The 16368-nt window shown below is 39.2% G+C and overlaps 1 long non-coding RNA gene across 1 annotated transcript in view; it reads right to left on the bottom strand.

Moving 5' to 3' along the window:
• Window positions 1-1324: 1324 nt before the first annotated feature.
• The window catches only part of LOC147658195 (uncharacterized), a 126082-nt gene continuing 111038 nt past the window's right edge, over window positions 1325-16368 (bottom strand). The window contains exon 4 of the long non-coding RNA XR_015290934.1: window positions 1325-1691. This is a non-coding gene — a long non-coding RNA (uncharacterized LOC147658195). The remainder of the gene's footprint in view (window positions 1692-16368) is intronic.

The raw sequence follows: 16368 nt of genomic DNA on the forward strand, positions 1-16368 counted from the left end.
TATTCGAAACTTTTTTCGATATCGTTAATAATAAACGAGATATTTAACAAAAAATATGAATGACGAAATTCCCGTGATCGAAGAAAAATTTTTGTCCAAAAATGCGACTTTGTATTAGGAGAACATGATACGATAGGAGGTCGATCGAATGATTTTTCCGAGAATTGACGTCAAATTCTTGGAACGCCTAAAATTCTTGGAACTGACGTCATATTCCGAGAATTTCTAAATTTCTTGGAACTGACGTCAAATTCTTAGAAATTTCGAACGAACGAAACTTTCGGCTAAATATTCGACTTTGTATTAGGAGAGTATGATACGATAGGAGGTCGATCTAGAAATTTTTCCTAGAAATGACGTCAAATTCTCGGAACGTCTAAATTTCGTGGAAATGACGTCAAGTTCTCAGAATTTCTAAATTTCTTGGAACTGACGTTAAATTCGTGGAAATTTCGAACGAACGAAACTTTCGGCTAAATATTCGACTTTGTATTAGGAGAATATGATACGATAGGAGGTCGATCGAAAAATTTTTCCTAGAAATGACGTCAAATTCTCGGAACGTTTAAATTTCTTGGAAGTGATGTCAAATTCTCAGAATTTTAGAAATTCGTGGAACTGACGTCAAATTCTTAGAAATTTCCAAATGTTCGAACATAAGAACGAAACTTTTAACCGATAATTTGATTTTCTGTTAGGAGTATATATTTTAAAAGTAGTTTTTTCTCATTTATCATATACTTACCGTCCTCATACTTACTTTTTTACCATTTCTCTTAGTGTTGCCACTTCTTTATCGCTGTGAATCCTTTTTTCTCTGAATTTATATTTATTTCCATATATTCTTTCTGCACACTTATCTTCTATCAAGGGAGCTGCCGTTTTTAGTTCGTTTTTTATCATTTTTTTAATTTTTTAAGAATTTAAGTATTGTTTTTATTATTCGAAGTATCTCGAATATTTTTATTAGCCAATTATTTTTAATAACATAATATATTATTCCGGTATCCGAATTAAATTTTTGTATTATTTTTTATATTTATATTATAATTTAGAAAATATAATTTAGAGAATATAATTTAAAAGATGGTTTTATACATTTATCTTATACTTACCATTTCCATACGCTTTTTTTACTGCCATCGTTTTTTTTTTCTTGAAAACATTTTTGGGCAATGAGTTGTAATTTCGTAAACTAATACATGATCTTTACAATCAAAAATGAAGAAGAAAATCTTTGTAAATTTTTTAAACAGATTTAACAAATATACTAATTAATTTCGTACTTTTTTTAATAGGGTATAAAAAAAGGGAATGCTTCAACGATTATTAAATATATAATTTATTGAACAATAGATTTCAATATTTTACATCATATTACAATCTCTGTAGATATATTTACAAAAAGATACTATAAACATAAATTATAATCTTTCTATTTAAAAATCTAAATAAATTATATGATATTATCCACTCGAAGCATAAATAGTATGGATCTTCGATATGTATGTCGATAACATCTGCTCGAATTATCTCGATCCCGACAGTCATTCCTGCGATGATTTTCGAAAGTCTTGGCGAATTGAATCATTTCAAAATATCCCCGTGTCCCTTTCTCCCTTCATCGAACTGATGTTCTTCTTCCCTTCTCCTCCTTTCCTGAACCGTGCCGACCGACTCGTCTCGTTCACCTAGAGAACACAGAAAGAAAGAGGATGAATACCCAAGTCATTCATTTCTCCCGCGGCTGAAAAGAACAATTGTTTCGTTTCACGGGCCCGATCGATGTTGGGCGTAAACGACTATGGCTCTCCAGGTTCTCGCTATCTATAACGTTACACCGTATCGAACGCGAGTATCGTTAGGTCACTCGTTCGATCCTCCTCCACCTGTAGGCGAAGTACCATTCCCCAACGTAGCATGAGTTACGCAAGGGAACGAATGTTACGTTGTCTGAATTTCCTTTTCTCATCTCCCATAAAAGATCCGCAAAAACTCTTACAAAATATTTTATCCTAAACTCTTGTTACCGAAAATTATGAACGAATCGAATCGTCGCTCTTATCAATTTCGTGAAAATTAACTTCCATCGATCTTACAACCGTACCACAAAATTCGAGACCACCACTTTCGAAAATAAACGATCAAAAATCGACCGAGGACGCGTTTCGACCGTGTTAAATAATTTACGATATACGTAAAACCACGTATAATTCAATACATATATGACATATATAGATCGATCTTCCCTCTTTCTTTAACAAACGAACTTCCGTGATAAACCATTCCACCGACATATATCTTCCCGTATATATATTAATCGTCCTGCCCTTCACAATGTAGCACCGCGTTGGCATCGTGGCATTAAAACCGACGTCGAAACGAATCGAAGCACCGTCGGCCGATTTTTCTTCTTCCGGGAGTGGAGACTGGATCGAACGTAGCGATAACGCTCGATCACGCGCTTAATAATGATAACGCGATCCGACGCGGCGTATCGAATTAATTACCACGTGCCCGAGCGCGAGCGATTTTCTGGTGCACGCCCATCGGGCGCGGGAACGGCGAAACCTGAAATTATTTTTCGGGGCGTGCACACGACGTTACAGTTAATTAACATGCGGTATAATGCGAACGGAAATAATTAACGCCGCGGGGAGATCGTGTACCCGAGATACATCGCGCCAACAGCGTGCACGTAAATCGAATCGAATCGATTTACGTGCGCGCCGCGTATCCCCGAGCGGATGATATCGACTCGTGTCGAACGCTAAATGTCACTCGACAGAATCGCTTTCGAGGAGGATCGTGGAAAGAGGAGAAAAAAGTATTTGGGTTTTGATCAATAACCTTCGAATATTTTTTGGGGGGAACGAAGAATGCAATGGGGTAGAGATCGTCGAAAAATCCTTTAAACAAATAAGGAATAAGAGAAAAAGGAGAGTAATTTTAAAGAAAGTATTTGGGTTTTTATTCATTTTCTCAATAGGGATTGAACGAATTCAAATTGTTGATGAATAGAGAAAAAAAAATGGAAGAAGAACGCGAGAACTGTGAGAAGGATAATTTGAATTTTGATTAACTCTCTCCACTTTGATTATATTTTACAAGACAGAAATATTGGACAGAATATTTAATCCTCTCGCAATCCTTTATTAATATTATTCTCAAAAATGAAATTGGAAAGTGTATACAAGCGGTACGGATTGGTAGATACATGTATCTAGGTTACAACAGAGCTTAAGATCATTTCGATATTATACGTAATCGTAATTTAAACGCAAGCGGTGGTCTCCTCGTATTGTTTGCACGTGATTGCTACAGACGATGGACGATAATTAACATATTCATAGCGAAGGGTAATGCGAACAGGATAAACAAACGAGAGAATAAAAGCAGAAAAGCCCATTATATAAGGCACGGTATCGCGGAGATCGGCAAATAAGTCCATTACTTATTAAGCGTTAACAGGTTTCCAGAGAGGGAATCAAGGTAAGAACACGACCGGCTATCAACGGGATCGTCGTTCACCTATGCAATGATACGTATACGATTGCATAAGCGGCAACGAGAAAGGATCAACGAGGAGGGGGTGAGACAAAACATTCGATGATTCAACGTTGTCATAACGTAAACAGATAACTTTCCAAAATGAAATCAAACACGTATACTTTACTTTAAATCACGTTAAATATATTTCACGGTATAATTACAACACAATTGATCATTTTATAAGAACATAATTCTACAAGATGAGATGCGATAATTAAATAATTTTCCATTATTTTCCATTTTAAAAATAGTTATTAAATTTTATTTATTAAACTAACTTATCCTACATTACCTAAAAATTTCATGTCACGATCCACAAAATTTTCTAACCTCCCCTAAAAAAATAAGAAATAATCGCAAACCACCTTCGTTAAAGATCAGAGCCAGCAAGCAACAAACGTGCATGAAACGAACGATAAAAATTATAAGAGCGAATATTTAAATCTTCGACAGAAGGGGATAAATCGATTCCCATTAATTCCCTTTCATTTCGTTCGAAACTTTCGTAAGAAGGAGTACGTTCGTTTATCGGTTCGTAAATCACGCGAGTCGCGTGGACCGGAAATTCGGCGGATTGGCGCGTGAAAATTGAACGGTTCGCCGTGGCGTTTGATCGAGCGTGCGATAATCGAGCGAGTCGAGGAGAGCCGCGCCGATATGCGGGTCCATCCCTCTCTCTCCAGAGACGCGTAAAGGTCAGCCTCGGCGTAAAGGCCTCCGTAGACGTTCCACATTACCGTGCCCGTTGCCATTTCTGGCAAATAGATCCGCGGCTCTTCTTCTTCGTCCGCTCCTCGGCCTCCCGCGAGTCGACCACCTCGGACGACGGATCGAGAAACTCGGCTCGAGGAGTGGAGATTGGGTTTGCGCTCTCCTGATCGATTGATACGGTTTGATTGATTCCACGGAGGATTCGAGGGGAAATTTGTAGAGTGGATAATTTGTTTTGTGAAGTCGATGCAGTGTACAAGTATCGGTGTACTATTATATGAACGTATGAAGAGAAGTAGAAATTAAATATACGGGAACTCGTATTTGGTTGTATTACGAAAGTAATTGAAATGGTAAGACAAGAGATGTAAGTAATTGAGAATCAACACAATGTTCTGATACTCTGGTAAGAGTATATATAAAGACTTTCACGTGATTTCTTCGATATATAATGTACGTATAATTGATCTTTAAATATATAGAGAGAAAAAAAAAAGAGGGAGAGAATCCATCTTTTTCAAACCATCGATAAAAATAATTCCTAAGAAAATTATTATCACGAAATTCTTTCCAAAAATTTCATTCCGGAAAAATGAATTTCTCACTATAAGAAATTCATTAAACTCAAAGAGATTTAAGCACTTATATTAATAAATTCAAGGCCGAACGATATGCAAGATAGTCTCGATTCACGTATGATTCGAGATGACGCGGCTAATGACAGCCAGCCCAGTCCGAGTTACACGCCGTAATGTGTCTATTTCTCAAGTCCTCCATGATGAGGCTGCCGCGTACGGCCTTCCGGCACTCGAGAGCCTCGTGTCGTCCGCTCGCGCGACGATTCGCACGATCGAGAAACGTGTCGATAGATCGCGGGTACACACGATGCTGCGAGGCTTGCTAGCTGATTGACACGCTTCCGTTAGACACCGGCTGTCCCGCTTAATGGGCCATGCTCCTTGAAATCGTGCCCGAGATAGCATCGTTATGCTGCTCGAGCTGTCGGGGATTCGTCAGCTGGACTAATGCGATAAATCGGTATCGAGGGACCGAATATATGTATAGGGAATTTTATCTAAACGAAAATTCTTTAACGTTTAGGATCATTTTTAACGATGTTCTTTTATTCCAGAATCGGTTGGATGATGATTGGTTGACAATGATAAATTTTATTTTCAATAAAATTATGTAAAATCTTTTCCATTAAAATTTTGGTTAATAGTAGAATTATTTTAATGTTGAATATTGTATTTGTTGTGAAGACGGATAATATCTGTTAAATATGAATAAAATATTTACAGACTTTTAAAACATTGCGTTCTTTCTTATTTTTATAAAATATATTTTCGAAAAAGATATATATGTACAGATATAATATAAATAAAAGTATGTAGATAAACAAAAGACGAAAACTGTTTTATTTGATAAAATTATTCTGAAGATGAATTAACATCGAAAGATATAGATTAAAAAAATTATCGTTTAAAGAAACACTTTTTTAAAATTAACGCTACAAAAACGATCATTTATGACACGTTTCGAATTGTGAACGAACTCTTGCGAAATTTGATATAGCGGCATTAACAAATAATTCGAAATCAGGGCCATCGCGATGCACCTCTTAGCCTGTTCCTACACCCCGAGTCGATGCACCTGAATGCAGGTGCATCGGTAACGCGGTGAAAGGCCGAGGATGGCATTGCTTCCCGACAACCGTGTCCAGTACACTTATTCGCCACGAATACCAGGGACCAACCATCTCTGTCTTCTCTCCCGTCTTTGAAAATAAATCCACGAATAATCGCGACGAGTTTCACACACGGTGACGAGGTTTGACCGCAGCCAATGCATACTCATCGGCAATAAAGAGACGCGGCTGCCATTGTTCGCGAAGCTTAAAAAAAAGAAAAAAGAAAAAAAAGAAGAAACGCTTGGTAAATTGCTGGCTGTCGGTTTCACGCGTTCACGGCATTCCAACCCGGCGCGAGTTTTCATCGATGGACACATGGAGCCCCTAATGGAGACGTACAAATGATTATTGGTGTTATTTCTTCGAGTGAAAACTCGAAGAAACGAGAAAGAATCTCGTGTGCGCGATGCGAGCTTGCGTAACTTGTAACGGTGTCTCCACTAGAGAAGATCGAGAGATTTCTTGCATCGAAATTTATCATTGACTCTAGTTTATCGATCTTCTTGCAGATTCGTTGTGGAAGAGAACGTTTTTACGGAGTATTTGTTCAATCGAGGGAAAGCATGTTCCCTCGAATGAATAAATATAAAGGATAATGAAACGTGGAATATTGTAAAATGCCGTGAATACTGTGCAGAATATTGTGAATAAAAGTAATGCAAATTATATAAGATAATAAAGAGTTTTATAGAGAAGGATTTGAATATCTATTGAAAGATAGTAATTTAAAAGATATTCCAAAAATTAAACGATCTATTACTATCCATGAATGATCACATTTAATAAAAAAAAGCCAAAAGAATTCTCATAAACGTAAAAGAAAAAAAAATAGTTCTTTATATCAAATTAATAAAATCTAGCAAGGATTTACAAAGAAGAGCATAATAAAAAATGAAGCAATACAAGTATAAAACAAATGTGAATTTATTTCAGTATAATTTCTTCTAACTATATTCAAAAACCCTTTCAATATCGAATGAAAACCCAGTAAGAAACTCGCTGAAACGCTAAAAATTCGAAGCGAAAGCCATCAAAAAACGATCCGCCATATTGGCAATCACGCGATGACAAATTCCTTGCGATTCGCACGCAAAAAGTACAAAAAATTAATTTACTTCATCATGATCAATCGATATCACAATCACGAAAAAGAAAATTCCTTCTAATTATATCTAAAAAAAACTGTCAACGTCGAATGAAAATCCGCTAAAAACTTATTCCTCGATCGAATCGAAAATTCGAAGTGAGAATAATCGTAAAAACGGTCCGCCATATTGGCAACCACGCGGTACGCGTGTTTCCCGCGAAAACTCACGAGACTCTTGGACGTCGTTTGGCCCGACTCCCACGCGTGCACGTGCTCACGCACGATCGTGCGTGCAACGGATGAGTGCGTATGGTAATGACAGGCCAGGAAACGCCGGCCAGGCGCCAGCGTGCTGCCTCAGGCCACGACTACCTGCAATCTCCTCGAAATATCGGGGTGACTACCTTGAGAAACAGCCAAGGCCGTTGCAAACAGAATCAATTTCTTTCTAATTGCGATGCGGAGAACCGGTGATCTTGATGTGCGCTATCGCGAGACGTTCCGCGTGTCTGTGTATTACGTGCTCGCGTTACGTGATAATTGACGTTAAGTTCTGGTTCTCCTCGGTTGTGTCTGAAACCTCGGTGCAAAACTCGTTCGTCGCCCGAGGTACAATGTTATAGATGAATTGTAGCGATCTGAACGCTACGATCTTATCGTACGTTACGGGATTGAAAGATGTATGAGCCTGTTCGGCCTGTTTTTAAGATTGTGCAAAGATTAGCTTACGGAATTATGCTTTTAAGGCCGTTTTTTCTGTTTCATAAATATGATAGATTGGTTTTATTCACCTTCAATCTCCGCCATATTATAACTAATTTATTACGTTGCAATTATATTTATCGCTCAGGTGTGAAATTGCGCGAAATATAAACTTTTTTTTTTATTGGATAATTTATACGTTTTCAATACAATTATTGGGTGAATTACTATTTAATGTATTAAACTCACAATCGGAAGAAAGATATATCAAACAACAAAGTAATATTTATAAAAGATAATTATATCCGTCAATTATTTTTCCACGTACGGTTCTCATAATGTTCAAATTATAAGTAATTCAACAAATTTATACCACGTTTATTCCACTTTTCATTGCAACATCGAATGAAAAAGTCCAATCGTGGGAAAAAAACGAAAAAAAAAAAATTTCTTCCCGCGAACAGCATGGAACACACCATAAAAGAGAAATTCTCTTCTAAAATTAATAGGTTTACATCAGGAATCGAGCGGGCCCCATCAATCTACGAATCCACGAAAGAGAGATCGGAAAATGGGGTGAATACCCAAGGGTGATCGACGTTAGGCAACTGTAACTGGAACTTGGAGCTGTCGCGAGCGGTAATTTGAGCAATTACAAACAATGTTAGTCAACGGTGAAAGCGAAGCGGGTCGAGCGGACGACTTCTATCTTTCTCGCGGAAAACAGTTTCAGGGGAACGAAATAAATGTGCGAGCTTCGCGTGTTTTCGTGCAGAGATAGAGAACCGCGGCAACCTTTAATCGTTTTCGCCCGAAACAGGCAGAGCACGCGTGGAACCCCAACAAATCTGCTTTTAATCGACTCTCTGCTGGACTCGAGGCTAGGCGTGCACTCCGTGTGTCGCAACCCGACAACCGGCCACCGCGATTTGTCGCGATGTAATCTCGCGCTTCTACCTCGATTCTCTCGCAATTCTTTTAGAAAACCAGGTTGGCCAACGATCAAAACGGCTCTCGTGCATCGATCACTGGAACGGATGGGCGTTTCACGGAAATTTAACGATGTCAAGTGGACGCTTTTGGATCGGTAAAAGTCGGATATAGGATTGGAGAAAACGAGAGATTATTTTTTACCATGTACGTCGATGCTGAGTCTCAGATCTATTGGGAATTGCATGAGAAATTTTTGAAGAAGAAACGATTTTCGAGAATATTATTGAATTAACACGCGAGAAGAAATTTCGTTAAATTGTATTTTTGCTTACACCGAGTGATGATTTGTGTTTTTCTCTCTTTTTTTTTATATAACATTGCAATTTAATTTAGATTACAAAAATTTCAATCGAATTACACCGTCCAAATTATCGTCGAGAAGGATAGACAATGAATAAGCAATAAACAGCAGGTATAGAAGACAAGGAGCTTCGACTCGGGTTAAAAATCTTGCTACTTCTTACGTGTATAAATAGATTTCTACTTTTATCCGTAACAAATGTCATCGAAATTCCAAGCGTCCATAGGCCAAGCCCATGTTCGATCCAACAAATCACCGTCCTAATAACCCGCCTAATAATTCATCCAATTTCCTAAAAGCAACACGGCAACAAATCAATGTTCACAAGTAGACCACGACAAATAGAAAGAAAAGGAGCGTGAAACAGCAGGCCGAGGCGAGCACCACAGGCGATCTACGATCACTCGCGCGGATCCAATGGAATCAATTATGTAGGAACAAGAACGAGGCGGCTTAACGAACGCCGATAGATGAATAATCTACGAAGAACCAGACACCGAATTAGCGTTTTTTTCAGTGTTCATCGGAGCCTGGTATCCGTTTCACCGGCCCGCGCCGACTTCACCCACCGAGGAAGTGGACACCCACGCTCCACACGGCCCAGACGCGTTTCACGCTTCGCCAGTGGGATCGTTCTTTCGCCTCACAATGTAAGAGATCGATATCTGGCCGGCTATCGACAGTGTATCGCGTTTCACGGTTGCACGAGCCCGTTTTCTTTCTTTTTCTACGCTCTGTCCACCTCGTCAGCGAGCACTTGCCTCGAGAAACGCGTTCACACCTACGGAACGGGAGAAGTACGTTGATTTTTCGATCTCGGTTATATGTTATTTCGAAGAATCTGGTTTGTATAAATGCTGGTTCTTTGAATAGTCGATGTCGGTATTGATCTGTATTGAAATTTATCTAAAAACTTTGCAATAGAAATCACGCTCTTTATTATATTTTGAGATTTTAGAATGTGAATTATATTTGTGTTGATAAAAAAGTGATAGAAGATAGGTTAAAAAGAATAAGAAGGAGGATAAATATACAGAAAAGCAATAGCTTGTTAGCTTCAACTTCGCAAACTATATACGCGCCGCAGGGTTTGCGATAATGCCAACTTCGCAAGTTTACCGTAAAATCGTGAATCATTAATGCTAATGGATCGCTATCGTAGGATAACATTAAACAGATCCCGCGACTGATGCCTATGGCATCGTATTATTGTTGTGTTTAATGCAACTTTAAGGAGGTATTAATAAACCTAACCTCAACTACTGTAGACTACTGTGAGATATCAGTTGGGAATTGAAATCCAAACATTTCCATTTCTGAAAAAGGAGTATCATTTTCCTTGTGCAACAATTATTTCGCAAATCCAATTATTTTATTAAAATTAAAACAATAAAATACATTAACCCAATTGTCCGATTCATTGACTTACGAAACAAATAATATCTCAAGCTAAAGATAAACCGTAATAATTCCGTAAAAAAATAAACAGTTGTAGAAATCAAAGGAATCCATTTGATCGTAAGAATACGATCAAGAAATCGAACGTGTTATTTTCAGTTTCAAGTAAGAAATCCTGGTGGCGACTTCATCGACAACCAGATAGGAGGCGTTCAAGTATCTCGAGGAAATCTCGCGAAACTTAACGCGAATTGAGTGCACTATAAAGTGTCACGCTGGGAAATGTTTTACGATGATGCAAGTTTGTCGTGTCGGTGGAAAATCGAGGTCGAGTTTGCATGGACGAGCGTGCCGTGTGCCTCGGTCGTTTATGCAGCCAGCATATTTACGCCTCTCTTTGCCCGTAACAGAATGCATTGTTAGGTCATCGTAAATGCTGGCGTGTGACGCGCGCCTCTTATTTGACCCTTTTCGGTGCATCCAGGTTTCACCTCGATGCTTTCCACGCGTGTTCGAGCATTCCTCGCGTTGGCGACAATAACAAAATATCCATGCACAATGCTTCGATCGTTTTTCAAATTACTTCGAAAATTACTCTTTTCAAATTCGATTAATTCTGACGAGAATCAGATAATTCAATTGAGAGTTCAAGAAGTTTGAGAATTCAATGAATTATGATCATGTAACCAGATACAAATTATATAATAGATTTTTAGATAAGTGTATTTATGCAAATGATGATTCGTAAATTTATTAATTAGATTCATTAATTATTATTTAATAATACGAGAGATAAGAATTTGTATAACGTTTAGTAAGCTTTAACATCTTATGCAAATCGTTAGATACAATTTCAGAAGGTGTAATTTTCGAACAAGATACAAGATTTCAATATCGACTAGCGAGAAACGGAGTTGTATCATGTCGGTATATATTGTAAGGTGAACTGGCTATCAGTTGAAAAAGAAATTATGAAGCGTAGGTGGTGATCAATGAAACAGTTGTTGAATTTACACAATGTTCGTTTACAACTTTGAACAAGACCATTAAGTTTCTCGTGCACGCCGAAGAAACTTCCATTTGAACTCGTTCTACTAAAATGCCATGTATCCACCAAACTGTGGACACTGCCGTTACACAGGGAAACGTATAATATTTTAAGATGAAACAATCTTCTTTGTTGATAAATTATCATATCCGAAAAAAACGATCTTCCAAACTATTCAATTTTCATTTAAAATAAAATTTTACCGAAATGATAATAGTAACTAAGATTCCTTGTACTTTTTTTTAATTTATATTATTACTGTTTTTTTTTAATTTATAGATCCGAAAGATTGACAGCTTCGCCCTCGTATTGATCAAAAACCATCTACGATAAAAAAAAAAAAGACTCGCGAGGAACGCGTGACGAATCGAATTTCGTTACTTTCGATTCCCATAGCCTCGCTACCCGATATTAAATCTTAGGGTTGCATTTACCGATGCCATGGTATATTATGAGATAAGTGGAACGACAAGAGCGCGCATTGTGCGAGGAGGGTCGCGTCGAGCCACGATAGAAAATGTCTTCCTAGAGAGAAAAGAGAGTAAGGGAAGGGCAAAGGTGGGCAATAAAATCGAGTTATTATCCTTATTATCGGCAGCGTTTCGAAAGCACTCGCGTGGGCCGCCGTGTAGACTCATTGTCGTACCATGTGCACCCGCGTAGCCTAGCATAGGTATCGTTTCCATGCTCCAAGGATCGATAACCGGGCATAAAATCAGAGGATCAGAACCGGCGTGTTCCTTCGTGCTCGCGTTAATTCTATCGTTCGTTAGAAAGTAACCACGAGTCGTCGAGTCGTGAGATGAATCTTTGGCGAGAGGTTTTCCGTGCTAACAGTTTACGTACTGTTTATAAAGTAATTGGACGATCATCTCTGCCCGAATGACGCAACGATGGCTCTGATAGCTCGCAAGTTATCGTTTCCATGGTACGTGGAACGAGGTGTGCATGCGATTTTGTTTATGATAGCTGGTTCTGCTGATTTCTTGTGGATATTTCGTGTATGGAATTTCGTAGTGGTGAGATTGGTTTATAGTAATGGAGATAGTATTGTGATTGAATATCAATTTTTTAAATTACGTCACGTTTGAACGTAATTTAATAAAAAGTCTTTGAAAATTTTAATTCATTCTAAAGTTAAGATTAAAATTTTAAATATATTAGAATTTCCTTCTCCCTGAGTCAAAAATTAAATGATTCGAACGACTCATCTCCATTCCATCGATTAAAAATGATTAAAAATTGTTACTTCTTCGCAGCGATTTCTTTGTAACGCGAATACCTGATACAATAATGATACGAACGTGAGCATATCAACGTGAGCGAATTAAATTTTCGTACCACCCAGTATCTCGATTCCAAAGATATACGCATCACCCACATAAAATCAGCATACCCAGTCGGTATCAATTACACGCGTACCGACTAACCTCGAAAGAATCGAGGAAAATCCACACCGCCTATTCACAAAACGTTCCATTCTCGCCTTTCCCCGATAACAGATCTATCGATCAATCCTCCCGCCGATCCACATACCGATTATCGGGCATTGTATTACAATTCATTACGCGCTAGTGCAGAGAAGGCGGAAAAGGAAAGCTGGTGGAAAATGAGCCGCCTCAAAGGGGGCCGTAGGCACAAGTCGACCGCCACTCGAACGATCATTATCGGCCTAACCGCGTGCGGTAACACAAAGTGAATTCCAATAAACTGGCCGGCATTTTTCCGCATCCCACGTGGTACGCGGAGTTCACGCATCGAACTCGAGGCCCCCTCCTCCTTTGGACGGCCGTTCTGTACCCTCCGACTTGGAAATGTCTCGGGGTACTCGTGCGTCGCCTCTCCTTGCACTCCGATCCCAACGTGCACGTGGCTGGAATTGCTCGAATTGCCGCGAGTCCGGGCCCGATCTTATTTATTCCACCATCTGGAGTACGTTTGCAGAATTCGAGAGATCGTCCCTCGAATACGGAAGGCGACTCGACCCACGACAACGACATTTGTTTATGAGAATCGTGAGGTGGAGGTGGGAGCGGGGGAGGGGGAGTTCCCCCAAGCGGTCAGTGTAGATTTTGAGCAGAGTTTATTTCGAGGAATGGTTCGTTAGGTACCTCGAGCAGGTACCACGGCGATGTTGGTTCTTGAATTATTGGATAGTGTGCTTGTTCTTTGAATGTTAAGGGATATGGCCAGGTATCGGCCATCCCTCCTCCCCGTGTCTATTCGGTATTTTAGGATTAAAATGTGGGAATGATCTACGTGTCGTTTCATTTTTTCACGGGAAACTAGTACAAATATAATAAATGACGTGACGTATATTAGGGCGAGGAAAGAAATATTTTTAACCCAAATGAATTCTATCTATATCTAATGATTTTAACAGATTTTTATAACAGATTATTCAAAATAAATAATTGGATAAATCAATAGAAGATATGTCAAATGAGACGTATAATATTGAAACTGTCCATTTTTTTAAAAAGCCATATAATTACGAATAATATCATTTTCTTTTGTTCAAACATATTTAAATTTTTACTTCTACTTAAACAAATGTCTCACTTGTGTTTAGACATAGATAGTTTTGATGTCGTACCTCTCTCAAATAAAACCACATCCAAAATTGACGAATACTTACACGAACCATCCTGAAAGCCATCAAACTCGCCAATCATCCTCAAAACCTCGAGCTGTTCCCCGCTTTGCCCTCGAACGAAGTTACGTCCGTAGAATTTCAGCGGAACCGTCGAAGGCGGAAGACGAATCACTGGTAGGGGCGCTGCTCGTCCCTGAGAATTCCAGGACAAGTGGCACAGCTTCGTGGACTCCGCACGACGTGCGCAAGGTGAAGCAAAGTGTGGTCGTTTCTCGTATCTGTCCCCTCCTCCGCCTCTACCCCTTTCGCTGCCACAGGTTGTTCTTCGAACCGGAGCTCGCCGGGCCGAGCTGAACCGTGTGGCCATTCAGCCGAAGCAGGTTAATATCTCGACATTGTGGACACAAGTAATGGGGGCCTTTGCGCTTCGGGACAAGCGGATGGAAGCGCGCCGAGATATTTCCTTATCACGACCTTTCCTCATTTTTTCCACCTCCTGTTCTCTCCGCTATTTACCGTCCTCGCTGATTTACCACTTGTATTTGAAAGTTTATAGCCCGGTACGCATTAGTGGACGGACTTTAACAGCGCCGGATTTGGCTATCGGCGTTTGTGTTTGCCATATTTTTTGCTACTTATGGGTTTAACGATGGGAAACCCCGCGTTAGGGTCATCGTGACTGCGGGAATAACGGTGGATCACGGGGCTAAATGGGTGTATCTAACACCTTTCTTCGTTTATTACTACGTATATATATATATATATACCGGTCTTATGTTGGATCTAATGTTGGTTCGAATAAGAGGTAACAATCTCGGTAGTGCCATCTAGGTGGCACTTTTTTGCTCCATGCGCCATCTCGACTCATCTCTCGCGCGTAATTGACGTTCCACTTCGATGCGTTTCGATAGAAGATGACGGTGAAATTTAATAATAAGACTGAATTTTGGTATGTCGATACCAAAGGAGATTTCTAACGATCGGTTAAAACGTAGTTTTAGCGATGATCAGTCATCTTTAATAGCGATCGATTAATATCGTTTGTTAATTCGTTAATTATTTCCATCTATTCCTTCGATACGATAACTGTGCAATCCATTTTATCACTTGTATTTTTCTCGTCTCGTTTTTAAACATTTTTTTATTATTTTAGAACCGAATATACCGACAACGCAGAACAATGACTACATTCATCCTAATCAAAGCGGTTGAACGGTTCAGAGCAGCGCAAATTCGTGCCGATATATTTATCGACGTCAGCTCTAAATCCATTAATTCGATTCCGCATTATGCAAATTCAGCGGCGCGAGCCTCAACGTCCTCAACAGGCGCACGTGGGCGAGACACACGGAGCCCGCTACTTGTAGCGTTCGTTCCAGCTGTTGCTTGGATTCGTTCAAACAAATTTGAGGTTGCACTGTCCCGGAGGTTCCGCCAAGAAACCTCGCGTAGGCAGTGGAAGTTCTGACGACTCGACAAGGAACAAGGTATTTCGATTTTTTCGACAATGGAATTTCCTGAATTAGTCAACAGAAAATTTCTCCTCGCGTCTTTGATTTTCAATCGAAACATTATCGATCTTTTATACCAAATAATATTCATATGTGGTTCGTTCGTTCTTTTTTTCATTCATTTTTCAATTTTAGAGATCACATCTCCAAAAAATCATTGTACATATAATTATTTATTTTTAGAATTTTGTTTATAAAAGGATTTACAAGTATTACGATTATTCTATTATTGTTTGTAATACAGATTTTACGCGTAAAAGTTAAAAAAAAATCTTTACAGAGATTCGAGTCCGTGGCGAGGATCCCCGGAACGGGGTCTACACACCCTTCGCCAAGGCGTTGTCTTGATTCTTTCGTGTTGTCGCGTTCTTTTCGATTATATACTCTACATTTATGTAATATACATACTTATTATTTACTTATAAACGACAAACAAACTGCATAAATATGAAAAGAGATTATTTGATTATCTGTCGCAAAAGAAGGCCACCATTAAAAAATGGTTGAGAAACACTGTATGTAATTCTGTCAAATTCTGTTTTATTCTCCTCCCGTTATTTACCTTCGAAACGACGATTTTGACCACGATCCACGTCGAATCAAATTAAAACGGCCGATCTCCCCGCGGCTGTAAACATCAAGAGCCGTGCACGTTACACGAATATAAACACCGTTCGTTTCGCACGTGTGGATGAAACGCGGGTCGCGTTCACGCCATTAGAATTCGTTTTGTCCGCGAAATCGCGGCGAACGCATCGCGCGCTTTCTCCTCGAATAAA

The sequence above is a fragment of the Apis florea genome, unplaced genomic scaffold (genome assembly GCF_048593485.1).
Source record: "Apis florea isolate Af1SG1 unplaced genomic scaffold, ASM4859348v1 contig_2298_pilon, whole genome shotgun sequence".
Lineage (NCBI taxonomy): Eukaryota > Metazoa > Arthropoda > Insecta > Hymenoptera > Apidae > Apis > Apis florea.